We start from the raw sequence: 17,532 nt of genomic DNA, 5'->3' as shown, positions 1-17,532 counted from the left end.
CCAGGGCATGAAAAACTCACCAGTCTTGTGTCAAATTGCTGTAGCTGCTGCGATACGCCCTATTCGAGAAAATTTCCCTACGGTCATCATTTTCCATTACATGGATGACGTGTTATTGGCGTCCAACCAAGAGGAGTTACTGGAAAAGGCACGCGTGCAGCTGATAGTCAGTTTGGAGCGACATGGGTTACACATTGAGCCTCGGAAAACACAGGTAGGGCGTGCAGTAAAGTATTTAGGTACTCAACTGAGGCCACGAAGCGTGACAGCACAATCATTTGAAATTCGGACTACAGTGACAACACTCCATGAGGCACAAAAATTAATTGGACAACTATTGTGGCTTAGAAACTTTATTCCAATATCTGAGGCAGAAATGACTACCTTATATCAACTCCTGAAAGAAGGAGATTCCCCCCCTAGCTCCAAGGACTCTTTCAAGAAACCATCAGGAGATTCTTAGGACAATTATGGAGCGAGCCCAGCATTGGGGTCTCGCTCGATTTACACCTGAACAACCGGTCACTGCCCTGATTTACATGACCGATACCGCTGGCCATGGTTTACTAATTCAAAATAATGGTGAAAAAGGCTGGCCTTTTGCTTGGTTGTATCAAGGCAAACCAAAGACGGCTTTAATTTCTTGGCCAACATTATTATCCCAGCTTATTCTCCGCTGTCGGAGGCAAACTCAACACTTAACAGGGAAGGACCCGGAGGTCATCGCATTGCCCTGTTCTTTGGCACAGTGGGAGTTGGTACTTCCACAAGTGGGGCTCCTGCAAGCGGCGATAGCTGAATTTACGGGTCGTATTGAAGGTCTAAGACCACACCCCTGTGGGGAGATAATCCAGGTACTCCATTTTTTGCCAGCTAGTGCCATAGTTGAACAACCCACCGGAGGCCGCACAGTTTTTACCGACGCGTCATCGATTACTGGGAAAGCTGTCGTTACATGGCAGGAGGATGGTCAGTGGACCCACATTAGTTATCAAGATCAAGGGCAATCTGTGCAGTATCTTGAGGCCAAAGCGGTATGGATGGCTCTCACTCAATGGCCCGAAGAGGCCTTGGATCTAATCACAGACTCTTGCTATGTATATAAGTTACTGAAGAAGTGCCGATGGGCACTTGGGGCAACGTCAGAGATTGCCGGAATGTTGCTCACCGCACTGCAAATGAGAACCGCTCCTGTCTGTCCTATCCATGTTAATAGTCATAGTTCCATACCGAGTTTTCTTTCTGCTGGGAATGAAATAGCGGACAGCTTAGCAAAGAGCGTACTGGCGGTTGAAGAAACTTCTAACCTAAGGCGAGCTTTCCGCCTGCATGAGCTCCTCCACTGTGGAGCTCGCGGTTTAGCTAGGCTCGCTGGCATTACGTTGCAAGATGCTCGCTCTGTGATTGCTGCTTGTCCTGTGTGTTCCAAAGGTCCCCTCTGGGAGGCAGGGGTAAACCCTCGAGGGTTGCAGCCCAACCAAATATGGCAGTCTGATGTTACGATTTATGAACCCTTTAATCCACGTAAGTATCTGCATGTCATAGTTGATACCTGCAGTGGAGTTATTTTAGCGACTATGCATGCTAAACAAAATGCTCTCGCAGTTATTTTACATTGGCAGGACTGTATGGCGCAACTTGGCATCCCACAAAAAATTAAAACAGATAATGGAGCGGCATATGTCAGCAAGAAGACAAAGGACTTTTGCGCGCGCTGGGATATTCAGTTGAGTCATGGCATTCCCTATAACAGTACGGGCCAAAGCATTGTAGAACGCGCGCACCGCACATTAAAAGAGTTACTCGACCGACTTAGGGAGGGGGAAAAGATAAGCCCAGGAACAGGGGTTCCCCCTCCCCTTGACCCTCCCTTATTTCGGGCACAGCGTCTGTTGACGACGGCACTAATTACCTTAAATCATACCATTCGAGGGAACACCTATAAAACCCAGACTGCAACCCAGGCACATTTCCGGCTCGATGAGGACGAAGGGCCTTACCCTTTGGTTCAAGTACGGGACCTGCAAACCCGTGAATGGGGGGGGCCTTATTCCCTCCGTTGCTTGGGACGTGGGTATGCGTGTGTGCAAACCGAGAAAGGGACGCTAGAATGGGTACCCAGTCGAAATATTCGACCGTATAGACATTAATCAATCTATTGAGTCTTATCTTGACAGGTTACCATTTCCCTATGCATCCTGATGGTGTGGGGGAGTAATGAGGGAGCCGCGACGAACTACTGGCTGGACTGGGCAAAATCTATGAACGTAACGGATGCGTGTCTGTATAAGTCTTACCATATATCAATTATTTTACACGCAGCTTCCCCAGCAAGATCCAGAACTACTGGAGCTAAGGGAGGGGGAAATGTAGTAAAGATAAGGGCTGGCGACCGGAAGATCACGTGCTGTACGGAAAGAGTTAAGGGTCGACCCTCCCTTGTCTCCGCCCCTTATAACATGACACACCTACTGCTGGGGGTATAAAGCCTGTGTTGGCTGGAGATCTAGTGGGATAACCTTGATGTGTAGTGTTTGCTACATAGACCCACTGCTGGCACATATTACGTACTTTTCAATGTCAACCAATTATTTTGTTTCCAAATTATGTTTCAAATAATAATAATAAAATCTTAAGAATCTTGTTTCATTTTACTTTTTTTAGAATTGAATAGACATGGAAGAAATATGTGACAATCCAATGTCCCATGTCCCCCATTCCCCTCCTCTTCCCCCTCCCCCCCATGAAAAAAACAAATGAATGTTAAGTGCACTTTACAGTAGAATATTTTTTTATTATGTCACATGAGACCCCCAACAGGAAGGGGAAGAAAAGATATCATTTCCACATAGCACAGATAGATACTCATTGTGGTTTAAATATTGCATCTACTAAGGAGGGATTTTATATCAAGAGAACAGGAAAAAAAAGACTGTACAGTTTCAAGGACTAAAACAATGAGATATGAATGTAAATATTTCTGCCATATATTACAATGGAGCATAAACAAAAATAAAGGGCACATGCGCAAAAAGCAGTAAGGTAGAATATTTATCTACCCAGAGATATATCTGATATAATATCTAATATTAGAAGAATATAGCTCTAGATCAGCTGTGAAATTGATTGAACGATGTTATCTGAAACTAGGATTAGCAAAAGGGGAAAGAAAATGAGGAAATATGGGGGAATGACCCATAATATCTATCTTGTGAATCCCCAATCCCATCAATCATCTATGTTAAGATTACACCTTGCTGGAGAGAAATTGGGCTGAAATGTTAATGATCTTATGATTTACATTCTGCCAGAATCCTTTCACTTTCTTCTGCAGCCTCAGAAATAGCATACAGCTCCAGAGTTCAGAAAAAAGCAGGAGGAGGGGAAGTCACAATCTCTTAAAACCTATCATATTTCACAACACAGGTTGTTATTGTTTGCTCCTGTGGCATTCATAAAACAGGCCTCTTCTGTTGAGTACACCATAATAGCTGTTAAAATGTTTCAAGGACTTCAAATGTATTGGGGTGATCATTTTAATTCCTTCCAGAATATAAAAACTGTGATAGCTGTAGTCAAGTTTAAAAAAACAAACAAACAAACAATAAAACCCCCCAAAACCTCAAAGCCAGAATAAAAATTGTCCTCCAAGGAAAATTTTAAGGTTAGCCAATCATATTAATTTTAGGTTGCAAAATAGAACTATGTTATTTTTAATTCTAGTTAAAAAAGATATTCAGTTATTTCCAATTACCAGTTAACTCTGACTCCAAAAACTGTTGAACTACCACCAGAACTGTTCATATCTTCCAAAAAAACTTTGCTAGGACAGCTTCCAATCTGGGAACACATGCTTATTCATACTGAAATCTTTTGCAAGCTGTGTCAACTGTCAAAATTTAATTTTGAAGAAAAACATTTTAAAATATCAATTTTTTTTTTTTTTTGCCTGCTGAAAGGAAGAAAACTATTGACATACTCGGGAAAGGAAAAAAAAGTTAAAGTTAAGGTTTAAAAAAAAAAATATGTATTGTCTGCTAATATTATTAATGAATGTAAACTTATGATAAAAAAATAAAAAAAAAATCATAGCTTTTCTAAAATAATTAGGCATAGCTTCTCCTTTGCATAATTCAAATGTCTTAGGGTATGTTCCATGTCACAACATCCCCCATTTATGATATAATGAAAATAGTTTTGCAGTTGAACAAGGGAAGCTTATTCAGTGTACTGATTAGAGGAGTAGTTGTTTTGTGTAGTATATTTTATACGTGAAATAATTTTTCATGAGTACTTGAAAAAGGAACCCATCTAATTAACATAAAAGAATATTTTTTCCTTCTAAAAGTATCAACATGGGATACAGAGAAGCAATTGAGTTAGAAAGGTGAGCACAATAATGACACAGAAGTGAGAAAGACGAATTGGAGAAAGGCATTGGAGAGACAGAACAAAGGAAAAGAGGGATGAGGAAGCAGCACAGGGAATATCACAAGAGGAAAAAGAAGATGGGGGAAAATTGCACCATAATGTGTATGGTAGGAGAAGGAAAGAACAAACAGCAGAACATACTGAGAAGCATAAGATTCGATTAAAGTATAGAACAATGAGAAAAGAAGAGAGGGTAAACATCCAGAGAATGGAAGAGGGACAAAAAATAAACTAGTGTATTAAATCAGAAAAACTAAAAGTAGGAAGGAATAGTGGAGCACATTTTGTAAGTTCTCCTTTCTACCCTTGCCCACTTGGGATGGGAACAAAATTCTGTTAGAATCCCTGAAAACCCAACAAAATCAGTAACCCACACCATCACTGAAGAATCACGAATTAAATGTGTGTTCTAATAAATCATAGTATCTTCTAAAATATAGGAAATTGCTTCTTGTAGGTCATAACTTTCTTGGGAGGGCAGCTGGTCAGGACTAATTTCCCACAGATGCTGAAAGCATTTCCCTACCTAACTTCCTTCTCCTAGCCTTTTGCTTCTTCACTAAAACAAATGAAGCCACTAACCCAAAAATAATGTTTTACATTTGGAAAGCAGTCCCTCAGAGACTCTTCTTTTCATCGTTAGGGAAAATTTAATGAACAAAGTTTCATGTGCAGCAGAAATGAAGCCAAATAGAAAGCATGCATCTTTGCCACTTCTTAGAAAGGCAGGCAGAAAATTTACTTGAGGCTTTTTAGCTGGCACTAATACACCATGTAAAAAACATAAATAAAAACTTAGTTGGCAATTTTGATTAGATACACTGATTCTCATCCTGGTCCATGTTAATGAGGAAAGTTTACAAAATGCCAGAATGCATTCGATATACTTTAATAAGTATCTAAACATAGAAATTGGTAAAAATTATTTTGGAAGTCAGATTTCTGTTGAAGCAAGCAAAAACTTAATTGGGAGACAAAAAAAAAATCCAAACCTAAAATAAAATACAAGGATGAATCAGCTGCTTTTGTTAAAATGAAACAAACCTACCCCACTAAAAATACTGAGTCTCTAGCTTCCACGTTAATGAATCAACATTTTCCAACAGAATCACACATTAGAAAATAAGTGTAAATGATGGTATGGCATTTATATATTCCCAGTATGTATCCACTTAGTTTATACATGTCTGTAATTACATAAGTGTTCATTATTTTCCTTCTTCTAATTCTATTTGTCATGAATCATACATTACTCGAAATCTGTCTTTTATCTCTTCATTTAGCCTAAACTTCCACTTCTTATTCAGTGGATTAGTAAATGCATATAACTTCGTATACAAAGAAAAGACACCACTTTCAATGTACATGCAAAATGCTTACATGTGTGTGCAAGTGTATACAAGAAATGGCAAAAATCTGAGCTACAGTGTATTTCTCTTTACATAAAAGCAGCTATATTTAACTAAAAATCATTAGATATTTTAAAATAACTAGTATTGTTCAACATACCTAGCATCAGCATTTGGAGCATGCAAGAAGTGTAAATTGCTGTTAGATCACTTCATAGTCATTTTATGTACCAAAAATGACAGCATGGAACAAGGTTGAATTAAACACTTTCTTTTAAATTAGGATTTATTATCCTTTTTTACTCACCTGAGGAAGAGCACATATTAAGTGTAATTGGCTTGTTATTAGACAAATCAATAGTCTTTTTTTTCCCCCCTCATTTTCCTTTTAACTTGAATACACAAGCACCTGTCAAATACCAAGATACCATAGTGAAACAGGCCCTGATGGAGACAAGTAAAAATGCAGCAGCAGATCTTAGAAAACTGGCCAACAATATATCAGTACTGGAGGAAGTGCATTTGGCCAGATTTTTAAGCAGCTATTTATTTATACTATAATTGCATTAGATGGATTACTCTAGCTCACATTGTGAGAGCAGCAGCATCAGTTCTGCAGGACTGAGTTGCTTTGTGGAGTAGTAGCAGAGAGACAACCTGCTTTTCATGTAATTTGCTTACATCCACCTACTGCAAACCTCTCAGCTCTTGCTAATTAATAAGCTGATCAATGACTACTGGGTGGAAGAAATTCTCTCTCAGATTCCCACAAAACTGAGCTACAAGCAAAATTACACTTCTTGGTATAAAATGAGGTGTCAGTCATACCAGCACACAACTTCTGAAAGGAAATGAGTCACCAAGCAGGAAAATCTACTGACATGGATAATTAGTGGAAGGCTGTTGAAGGGTTTGTTCATTGCTGGGTGCAGCCTGTGCCTTATTGTGTTTGCAGTTTTTCCCCAGGAATGTGGAGTAGAAAAGGAAGAAGGGGAGCAAGAGGAAGCATGCAGTCAGGCGACCTGAAACAAATTGCATCTTCCAGAAAAGACACAGAGCAGACTCATTTCTGGGTGTCAACACAACATAATGCTACTGATCCATTTTCTCAACAGAAAACAGACCTGATCTCCGTGTGTGGAACTGTAGCAAGAGAGGAAACCTCTGGAAACCTTTGCAGCAATGACCCATGAACAGACTTGGTGAGCCAGGCACTGTACATAGAAATGTGTGATGGAGAGATTTCCACAGTCTGAGCATCAGTGTATGATGCTTCCATGACTCTTCAGGCAAAATATTGGTTTAATAGTAGTTTATCATTAAAGAAATAGAGGTAATGCTTATGGTGTTAACTGTGCTTGTTAAATAGCCCAAGCTGAAAGAAAAAAAAACAGATTCCTGCATACCTAGTGCAGACATCTAGTATTTTATGCAATGGTGCCGATTCTGCCCAAGGTCATATTTCAACTGAAATTTAGTAACACATCATTTGCTAAAACGCATGATAAGAAGCAAATGTTCATTGGACTGGAATACATTAGACTCCATACAGTATCTGTTTCAGTTTACCCATAACAAAGATTAAAAAAAAAAAAAATCTGATTGAGTGTTACATTATTTAAAGGTATTCTGGTGCCTTATGGTCATCAGATGAACTTGTTAACTTACTATAAACTTGTCACAACATCAATCCAAGTAGAACTTTGCAGCAAAAGGTAGCCTCTTATGTAAATATTTGCAATGAATACAAATATAAAAATTTGCATTTATGTCAGTACAACCTATGAATTCACAGCTTGTAAGTCATCAGCAAGCCAATGCAAAGACTGCCAGAGCAAAGACAAGAAGAATCATTTAAATAAAACCCCTCCTTTCTTTTGCAAGTGCTTAAATTATGTTTTCTGAGTGACCTGGCAAGTTCATGAAGGTGGTGGTGGTCCCTTTCCCTGCCGACCTGTGGTAGAAGTCAGCAGGCAGAAATGACTAAGCTTACGTCACAGCAGGCAAGCTAGCAGATATTGTGAAAAAAAGATCCTGTGAGCAAGGAGAAACTGCTGAGCACTTGACTTTTTTGTACTTTGCTTTGGATTATGCAACTTGGGCTGAATTAAACTACTCTGTAAATGCTATATTCACTCCTTGCAAGGAATCTACATTTAGGAATGGATTCAAAGCTAACAGAAATGACATGACTTCGTATCTCTCGGTATCTATTTTACCTACACTGCAGTAGCGCTTAGGGGCCCTAACAAAGATGTGGCCTCATCTTCCTGTAAGAAAGATGAATTCCTTCCTTTGAAAAACTTATACTGCTAATACACAGCTTGTAGTATCATTCTTGTTTAATTGTTACCAGAATAGCTTCATAAAAGTTAACCAATACATAAGTTTTCAAAAACATTTTAAGAACTGCTGAATCATTTTCTGCAAAGTTTTGAATGAGTGTACTATCAAGCATTGAAGAAATTTGTAGTAAACAAATTCACAGACCAACAGAAACTGGACTGGCTGCAGTCTTCTGGGGAATTAGATGACTGCTAACCATGATTCTTTTTCATGGCATCATATTTGGTGAAATTACTTGTAAAATAATTAGTATTGCCTTTATCTTTCTTGAACTGCTTCTGTGAGAAGTTCTTAACTATGGTTCCAGCTATTACCCTTCAAACAGCTTTTATTCGATTACGCTGACATAAAAGTAAACTGTTAGTAATTCCTCCTCTGCCAGGACTCAAATCAGGATGAGTAGCCCGTGGAGCAAATCAGTCTGAGTTCATCCCTATGGCAGCAGACCCCATCTACCCCTTAATCTCCACATGGTTGAGTGTATTGGCAGTGGGAGGCCTCCAGCCCACAGAGACAATGGCAATATTGGGAGCTTTGGAATTTACTACTTCTCACTAGGGTCAGGGGAGGCTCATATGTGCATATAAGTGCTCGGTGCATGAATGAGGCTCAGAAAAAGCCTTCTCTCCCACTCAGCAGTTTAAACAAAAGCATAGGCCCTTCTTTTGTCTTTTTATACAATAACCCCAGATGATAAAACTTTGTTTTAGCCTCATGGCTGAGTAAAACTTGTTTTGTGTCAAAGTAGTGTCTGAAACTAACACTCATTGGTAATACTGGATTGCCACTGGGAAGCATTTTATTGTTTTATCTGCCAAATGACGACTATCTTCTTTTTAGTTCATCCAGTTCAAGACTGTTAAGCTATAAACATGACAGCTCAGGAAATTCTCGGTAGGCACAGATGTTAATTTAAGACAAACTTGATTACTGCCTTTGAAGTAAAGAAGCATACAGAGAACTGTTAAAAAAAACCCAGACAAACATGAAGGTTCTTGGTTCTACAAAATACAGCTCAGTAACAGTCCATAAGGACAGATGGATGGCTCTTCTGTTGTTCAGCAAAATTACCAAGGAAGCAGCCTGCCCACATTTTTGTTTCAAAGTCTTGGAGAAAGTGGCAGATAGCTTTCCCATTTGTCAGCCCCCCTGATACTCAGGATACATATCCTGAGTTGGATTATTAAATTAAATGTGTTGCGAATAGTAGTGATCTCTAAGTATGCTGGTTTCTACAAAAGTAAGACTGAACCATGTTTCTGCCAGCCATCTGCTCTTTGTGTTAGATAGCTTTTGCATGCCATAAAGCTGATAACAGTTTTATTAGATTTATTGTAGGTAGGCTATAACTGATGGATTGAAACTGAAGTTTTATCCCAACACTAAGGTCACAACATAATATTATAAAAAAAAAAAATAAAAAGGAATTAAAAAATAGCAGAAGAGAGAAAACCAAGAACAATTGTTTTAATTTTATACTGCAAATTATTAGTTAAGCCTTCTTGCTGTCTCCCATATCTACCTTCTCCTGCAACTCTTTCCTATTGTCAACTTACTGTACACCTTATGTTGCTAAAAGGAAATTTTGGTCCTAACAATAAGAAGTTGGAAAATAACGCTTTACATTTGGTAAACTACATGATCACTTCACATTTCAACCAGTTCCTGGGGTGCAACTGTAATGCTGCCAAACTTTATGACAGAAAGAGCTACTATTAAAAAAAAAAAAAATAGAGATGGGAGAATGGTTGGGTGATGGGTGGCACAGAAATCATCTGACAAGAACCTTATATCTATTCTAATTTTACTCCTCGTTCTAAAACAACAGGGTTAGTAGTATTTCTTGTATTATTTAGCTTTCACATAACATAAGCAGGAGACTAAAATAATGACCCAAAAAATATCATGATTATGATTTTTTTCTTTCTTCTATACTGTATTCAATGGTACTGCATCATGGTACAGAATATTTTTAATTATGTTAAGTTTTTTGAGTGAATTGCTAAATCATTTATGTGTACTTCTAAAGAAGTAATCTAGCGAGACAGCCTATAAACAGCAGTTAAAACAGCTCTCTATGTGAAGTCCAAGTAGTACAGGAGTGATATGTAATAGTAGATATTACAGGGCACAGCAGGATTAGGGAGTGACAGAAATCCAGAATCAACATGAAAGATCCTAACTGACACGGGATTACTGCACCAGTCTGAGTAGGCTTGTTTACTGGTTTAACTGCTGGATGTATAATTTCTATAATTAGAGTCTGACTGGCTAAGCACCATTGCAATGCAGCTGCAACACCCTAAAGAAATTTTAGACAGGCTATTAAAGAATGATTTATGAAGCAGGCTTTTGTTCAACCAAGTGATTAGAATTTAATAGCATTGCCTACTTAGTGTTGAACTGGACATGACCAAGCTAAGAAACAATAAACAAGCAGGAAAGAAAAGAAAAGAAAAGAAAAGAAAAGAAAAGAAAAGAAAAGAAAAGAAAAGAAAAGAAAAGAAAAGAAAAGAAAAGAAAAGAAAAGAAAAGAAAAGAAAAGAAAAGAAAAGAAAAGAAAAGAAAAGAAAAGAAAAGAAAAGAAAAGAAAAGAAAAGAAAAGAAAAGAAAAGAAAAGAAAAGAAAAGAAAAGAGGAGAAAAGAGAAGAGAAGAGAAGAGAAGAGAAGAGAAGAGAAGAGAAGAGAAGAGAAGAGAAGAGAAGAGAAGAGAGAAAAGAAAAAGAAAAGAAAAGAAAAGAAAAGAAAAGAAAAGAAAAGAAAAGAAAAGAAAAGAAAAGAAAAGAAAAGAAAAGAAAAGAAAAGAAAAGAAAAGAAAAGAAAAGAAAAGAAAAGAAAAGAAAAGAAAAGAGCATTACAATATCTTCTGCACCAAAGCTATGAAGGGTAGCACCATGGTAAAGCAACGAAAAAATTTCAGCCTTCCATTTTAGGCAACGTCTCACCCAAAATGTTGTGCTGAACTGCTAAACCAGATTATTTTTCCGTTTGAAAAAAATAAGAGCTGCAGTATAACGCCTAGAAAAAGTTTATGTTTGTTTCTGGGGGCTGAGGAAAGAGAGAAGGAATACCTAAAAAAAGTGCTTTGGGAAGGGGGAATTCTTCAAATGTTATACTTTATAAGGCCTTTTAAAATGAGTTTTGGAAAAACAAAAGATAGGGGAAACAGAAAGAGTAAAAAGTTATTTAAAGCATCTTAGAACAGATGGTAACTTTTTTTCTCCTTAAACAAACTTTCTTACTAAGAGGTGTCCTGTCAGTTGTCAGACAAGTCTGAAACCTGGTTCCCATTAACTTTAATGAGAGTTGGACTGTGTTTGCAGGTCATTTGACCATTAATACACATTTCTGTTGGGAAGAAAACTTATTCATACAGGCCCTTATAACAATGAATGACAGAAAGTCCATTTAGTACATTTCTGATGGCGTTGTTTCAAAACAACTTTGCACTCAGCAAAAGAGAAATGATGGGTGTCAGAAAGAATATAAATTCAACACAAATAGGCTCTGCTCATTAGCAGATGGATTTGAAGTACAGATTTTTGTTGAAAAAGAATGTATACAATTGCAAATGAACTACACCTACTTGCAGCATCATGGGGCATTCTCTGAGAGAGCCGTGTGTGCTGGGCAAGTATTCAGTAACATGCTCAGAAACAAAGCAAAGGATGAGGTTTACGCAGAAGCTATGGGAACAGTCCTACTGAATCCCACCAAACAGCTCTTTGCAGTTATGAGCAGGTACTTGGATCACTCCAATACTCTGTATGTAGTACAATACAGAAAGTCCCTGGAGTGCCAGCAGTGGAACAAAAGATATACACAATAAACAGGCAACATTGGGAAATCCAGGGGATAATTTGGGAAAAGCTGTCTCTAAAATTTTTTGTGATTACTACACCATGTGATTCATCCTAGCAGTTGTCTTCTTGATTTCCTGCTTTCATAATTCTCTCATTGCTTGTGCAAGAAACAGGCTTTTACGAAGGATTGAGCATGATTAGCCAAGAAAATTATTCTGCACTTCATAAAATTGCTTGAAAATGGGTGTGAGGGGAGGAAAGAGAAGCTGGTAATATTTGTGCTGACAGAGATCAATGAAGTATGACATTTGTGATGTGAAGATGCATGAAAACTGCACAGGAAAATAAAGGCTTGATAAGATGACCTTGATGAATGTGTTGAACAGAATTAGACAGAACTGTAAAGGGTGATCTGACCAGTGAATTTCATTTGGGAGAAACAGAGAGAGGAGATGATGTTTTTAGGAAAGTCAAAGTTGAGAAAAATGTATCAGTGTCCAAATCAAAGATGAAAGTCAGAGCATCTGAACAAAAAAAGAAAAAGTATAAAAGAAACAGCAGTGGTGTTAGCACACAGTAGGGTCTTAAAGAGAAGAAAGGAGGGACACTGGTTTGCAACTTTTACAGCAATTAAGATAATTTGATTGATTGAAAGAAAATAGTAGTGTACTGTGGTCCAGTTTCAAGAACGTTTGTGGAAAATACAGCTGACTCATGGAGAGAAAACTGGAAAAGTGAAGACAATCAAACAGAAACTGGGGAGGGGAGAAACATATGAGCTAGATAAAAAGCTATTTATAATTTCTATAATATATCAATAAGCAAATATCAGATCCATGTTTCTCCCTGCCTATGGCATCAGCATATGTTGCTGTCCCAGAGGACTGAGCCTAAGCTGTTAGCTTCTGTAAGAATCATACTGGAACATAACTGAAGGTTAATTCACAGACTATTGTTTGATTCCCAGAAGTAGTGCTTTATATCCGGAACATTTCCAGGAAGAAGTTTACAACATAGTGCTCAGAGTATGTCAGGTTCTCTGTAGGGAAGAAGGGATTCTATGTTCAGGTAACTAAATATGTCAAAGCACAAGAGGGAAAGTAATAAACACTTTTATTTAAGGGTGGTAATGAAATAACCTGCTATTGTGATTCTAAGTGTACAGATGAAAGACGTTGGTAACAACTTTTAGGGAACTTAAAGGGTAAATAAACTCATCATAGAACCTTTTGATGAACTGTCTTTGTAGATCTATTTGTCAAAATACCTTCAAGACACACACTATTTTATCTCTTGCTTTGTAGATAGCTATGTAATTTTTTCCCCAGCACTATTACAATTTAAATATAACCATGTAATATATTTTTAGCTGTCTTTTTGGTTTCCTCAACATCAAATGAAATACAATTACTCCTCTTCTGAGAGCATTTGAATAGCTCTTAACATAAATTAAAGTCTTCAGTTATACAAAACTCAGCAGTATTAGCAAAAATATGGATTTACACTATATGAATGAAGAAAATCCAAATGTGCTGATATTGACAGGCACCCATGTATTTGACCACAAGTTCACACAGCATAAAAAAACTTGGAAAACAGCCTAGCAAACAAGTAGTTGCATTATTAGAAGAGGAATTTAACTGAAAGGGAAATTTAGAAGGAAGAAATTCTTGATTTGGGATCCTTGCTGCTTCATTGTTAGAATTTTAACCTCTGAAGTATCTGACAGCAATTTGTAGTTAAGCCTGTACGAAAGATGATTGAAAGAATTGATTCGAATTCCTCTGTTTATCAAGGGATAATGGAATCTGAAGATATTTTGCAAGCTTTTTGAATGTAAATGTGAAATTTTAAGGCCAGAGATGGCACTCAAATAATGTCACCAGAAGAGGGTGCAATACTCTAACCCGTGCTTGTCACTATTCTAATGGTTTACATAAACATGAAACAGGGCAGGATGCAAAGGTAGTTTAGTTCACAAAGTCCCTTTTCTCAGTCTGGAAATCATGGGTCCCACAGATACCACTAAAAGGAGAAGGGGCCATGAAATATTAGGAAAAAAGTGCCTATAATTTTTAGAAAGCTATTGTAAATTGACTGGCCATGCATTATAAACACCTCATGGCAGATCTAGGTCTTCTGAACAGAAACCTATTGCCCTATGAAAAATATGCAACTTCTTATTCTTATTCACAGGCCTGTATATGCCCAAGACTTCTCTGTAACTCCTCACGGAGCATTCATTTGCTCAGAAGAGATGCCTGACATCTGAGAAATGTCCAAAATGATTTCTGTAGCATCACAACAACCACAACTCAGCTGCTGTTCCACCAATGTGAAAGATGCAACAATTTTTACATCATCGTTTGACGCTTTATTTGTTTTCATAATAGACACGTAAAATGCTTTGCAGTCTAAGTAAGACAGCAAAGAAATATGCTCTGCTCTTTGACATTATGTAAATGTTGAAGGTTCTCTCATTATGACCCAATTTTTATATCAAGTTTTGGAGACTCAGCTTTTTTTTTTTTTTTTTTTAAAGTATATGTCAATAGAAAATAATAAACTACTGCAATAAGATACCTAACATAACAGCTAGTTACCAGGGAGAAGTAACCTTTTATTTAGTTTTTTTGCCATGGGAAACAAATCTGATCATACAGAAAGGACTGTAGCCAGATAGGAAAGAGTGTTGGATATCAGTGATTCAGCATGATGACCAGGACAACCAGGGGATCAGTCAGCATGGGTTTATGAAAGGCAGGTCCTGCTTGACTAACCTGATCTCCTCCTATGACAAGGTGACTGACTTAGTGGATGAGGGGAAGGTTGTTGTCTACCTGGACTTTAGTAAGGCCTTTGACACCATTTCCCACAGCATTCTCCTGGAGAAACTGACTGCTTATGGCTTGGATGAGCATACTCTTGGCTGGGTAAAAAACTGGCTGGATGGCTGGGCCCAAAGAGTTGTGGCGAATGGAGTTAAAGCCAGTTGGCAGCTGGTCACAAGTGGTGTTCCCCAGGGCTCAGTACTGGGGCCAGTTCTGTGTAATATCAATGATCTGTATGAGGGGATCGAGTGCACCCTCAGTCAGTTTGCAGATGACACCAAGTTGAGCGGGAGTGTTGATCTGCTGGAGGGTAGGAAAGCTCTGCAGAGGGATCTGGACAGGCTGGATTGATGGGCTGAAGCCAACTGTACGAGGTTCAACAAGGCTCAGTGCCGGGTCCTGCACTTGGGTCACAACAACCCCATGCAACACTACAGGCTTGGTGAAGAGTGGCTGGAGAGCTGCCTGGCAGAAAACGACCTGAGGGTGCTGGTTGACAGCTGGCTGAATATGAGCCAGCAGGTGCTCAGGTGGCCAAGAAGGCCAGTGGCATCCTGGCTTGCATCAGGAATAGTGTGGTCAGCAGGACGAGGGAAGCAATTGTCCCCCTGTACTTGGCACTGGTGAGGCTGCACCTCGAATACTGTGTTCCGTTTTGGGCCCCACACTACAAGAAGGACATTGAGGTGCTGGAGAATGTCCAGAGAAGGGCAACGAAGCTGGTGAAGGGTCTGGAGGACGTGTCTTGTGAGAAGCAGCTGAGGGAGCTGGGGTTGTTTAGCCTGGAGAAGAGGAGGCTGAGAGGAGACCTTATCACTCTACAACTACCTGAAACGAGGTTGTAGCGAGGTGGGGGTCGGTCTCTTCTCCCAAGTAAGAAGCAATAGGACAAGAGGAAATGGCCTGAAGTTGTGCTAGGAGAGGTTTAGGTTGGATATTAGGAAAAACTTCTTTACTGAAAGTGTCGTCAGTCACTGGAAGAGACTGCCCAGGGAAGTGGTTGAGTCCCCATCCCTGGAGATATTTAAAAGACATGTAGACGTGGTGCTTAGGGACATGGTTTAGTGGTGGACTTGGCAGTGCTAGGTTAACGGTTGGACTTGATAATCTTAAAGGTCTTTTCCAACCTAAACCATTCTCTGAGCCAGATGCAGATTGTTACAAGCTGGAGAGTCAGGCTGGAGCCCAGCCATGTCTTCTTTCCTGCTTCTGGTTTCCATTTTCTGAGAGAGGATTTTAACCTACCTGCCAGATATCATGTGACAAATGGCAAAAAACCTAAACTTGGAAGAACAGAAATTGGGTTTTCCTCCATTTTTACATGGAATATTTTCTTCCTTTGTATCTCTTTCCATTTTGAAATAACACTTTCAATGGAAAAGGGTTGATGTACATTGAGTATGTCACCTAAGCAGCATGAAATCCAAAAAGAGAGTACTGTAATGCGGCTACTTATTTTTAGTAAGAAAGTAATATAGCAAGACGCTATGCTTATGCACACTAATTTCTAATTTAGATACCTGAACTAGGAACATATTTCCTGGTACAATCAGTTGACACACAAAACCTTCTTCGCCGCTTAGACAGCCTAGGCACCTGCTTTAGGAACATGTTAGATGCCTTAATCTGATGGTGTGAATATCCATTCTGTTGTAAGAAGTTCCTCTATCAGGTGGGGATGCTGAGGGAAGCAAAATGGCACAGAGCACTTACTCTGTAAAGCTACTTTGAAAACAGCAACACAAATTTCCATCATCTGCTCTGTGGTTTCACAGGTCTAAGTGGGGAACAGAACTTCAATCTCAGACTGGCTTTCATCTATATTTTTCTTAGGGACCACTTCTAGTAAAAGGAGACAGACTTCACATAGTGCTTCAAATCTATAAGCAAAAAACCAAAATGAAATAAAGAACTCACTTTCATTCAAAAACATCAGGTAAAACCACTCTGAGGTATATTTATAGAGACAAGGACTGTAGGTACCTGTTATACATAAGGCTTCTCTATAAAGCATGTGAAACACAGAGGTGCCAGACTACTGAAGCCACTTATACTGTTTCATTGCTTTGTCTTCATTAAGTTTTAAAACAATTAGGCCATAAAATACAATTTTCATTTTGAAATTTTTTTATTCATCTGGAACAAAAAGATCAAATAGAATGAAATTCAAATAATGAAAGATGATATTATCTACAATAATAAACACAGTAGATTCAATATTTTTTATCTTCTCAATAAGGAAGAGAAAATTCGGATAGACCAGCACTACCTTGTAACCCTCTAACAGTGGCTGAGATGGGCAGCATTAGGATTGCTTTCTGCTGTCACTGCAGCAGCCCTTGAACATTCCCAGCAGTGCCATGACAAGGCCAGAGAGATCATTTTTAATGACTGTACAACCAGAAACGTTTTGCATGATCTACATCTTAATTGCTCTTGTTCCCAAAGAACAGAACATTAAGTTTTACAATACACAGCAGGGGACTAAAGACTCTCTTTAGAAAACTTATGATGTAAATATAGGACAACAAGGACTTTGAAACTCATTTGTACAATTGCTTTTCAGAGTAACACTTCTGCTTCAGTTGCAGAAATACTCTTTTACTACTATGAATCTTTAAATTAATTTCTATTTTATTTTTAAGCTATGATATCCCTTCATCTAGAAAAAGGTTCCATATGGGCAGTCCCATGAATTAAATAATGAAAGAGTGCATACAAATAACATCTTCTTTTACGCATTAAACCAACTAAACAACTATTAAGGAATTG

General features: G+C 38.4%; 1 protein-coding gene across 1 annotated transcript in view; it reads right to left on the bottom strand.

Moving 5' to 3' along the window:
• Window positions 1–17,532, bottom strand: part of SLITRK4 (SLIT and NTRK like family member 4) — a 261,715-nt gene that overhangs the window by 193,840 nt on the left and 50,343 nt on the right. The window lies entirely within an intron of this gene.

The sequence above is a fragment of the Nipponia nippon genome, unplaced genomic scaffold (assembly GCF_047370975.1).
Source record: "Nipponia nippon isolate SJK-2023a ecotype South Korea unplaced genomic scaffold, ASM4737097v1 scaffold_12, whole genome shotgun sequence".
Lineage (NCBI taxonomy): Eukaryota > Metazoa > Chordata > Aves > Pelecaniformes > Threskiornithidae > Nipponia > Nipponia nippon.
The sequence above is the reverse complement of the archived record's forward strand: the minus strand, read 5'-3'. Positions and strand labels throughout refer to the sequence as shown.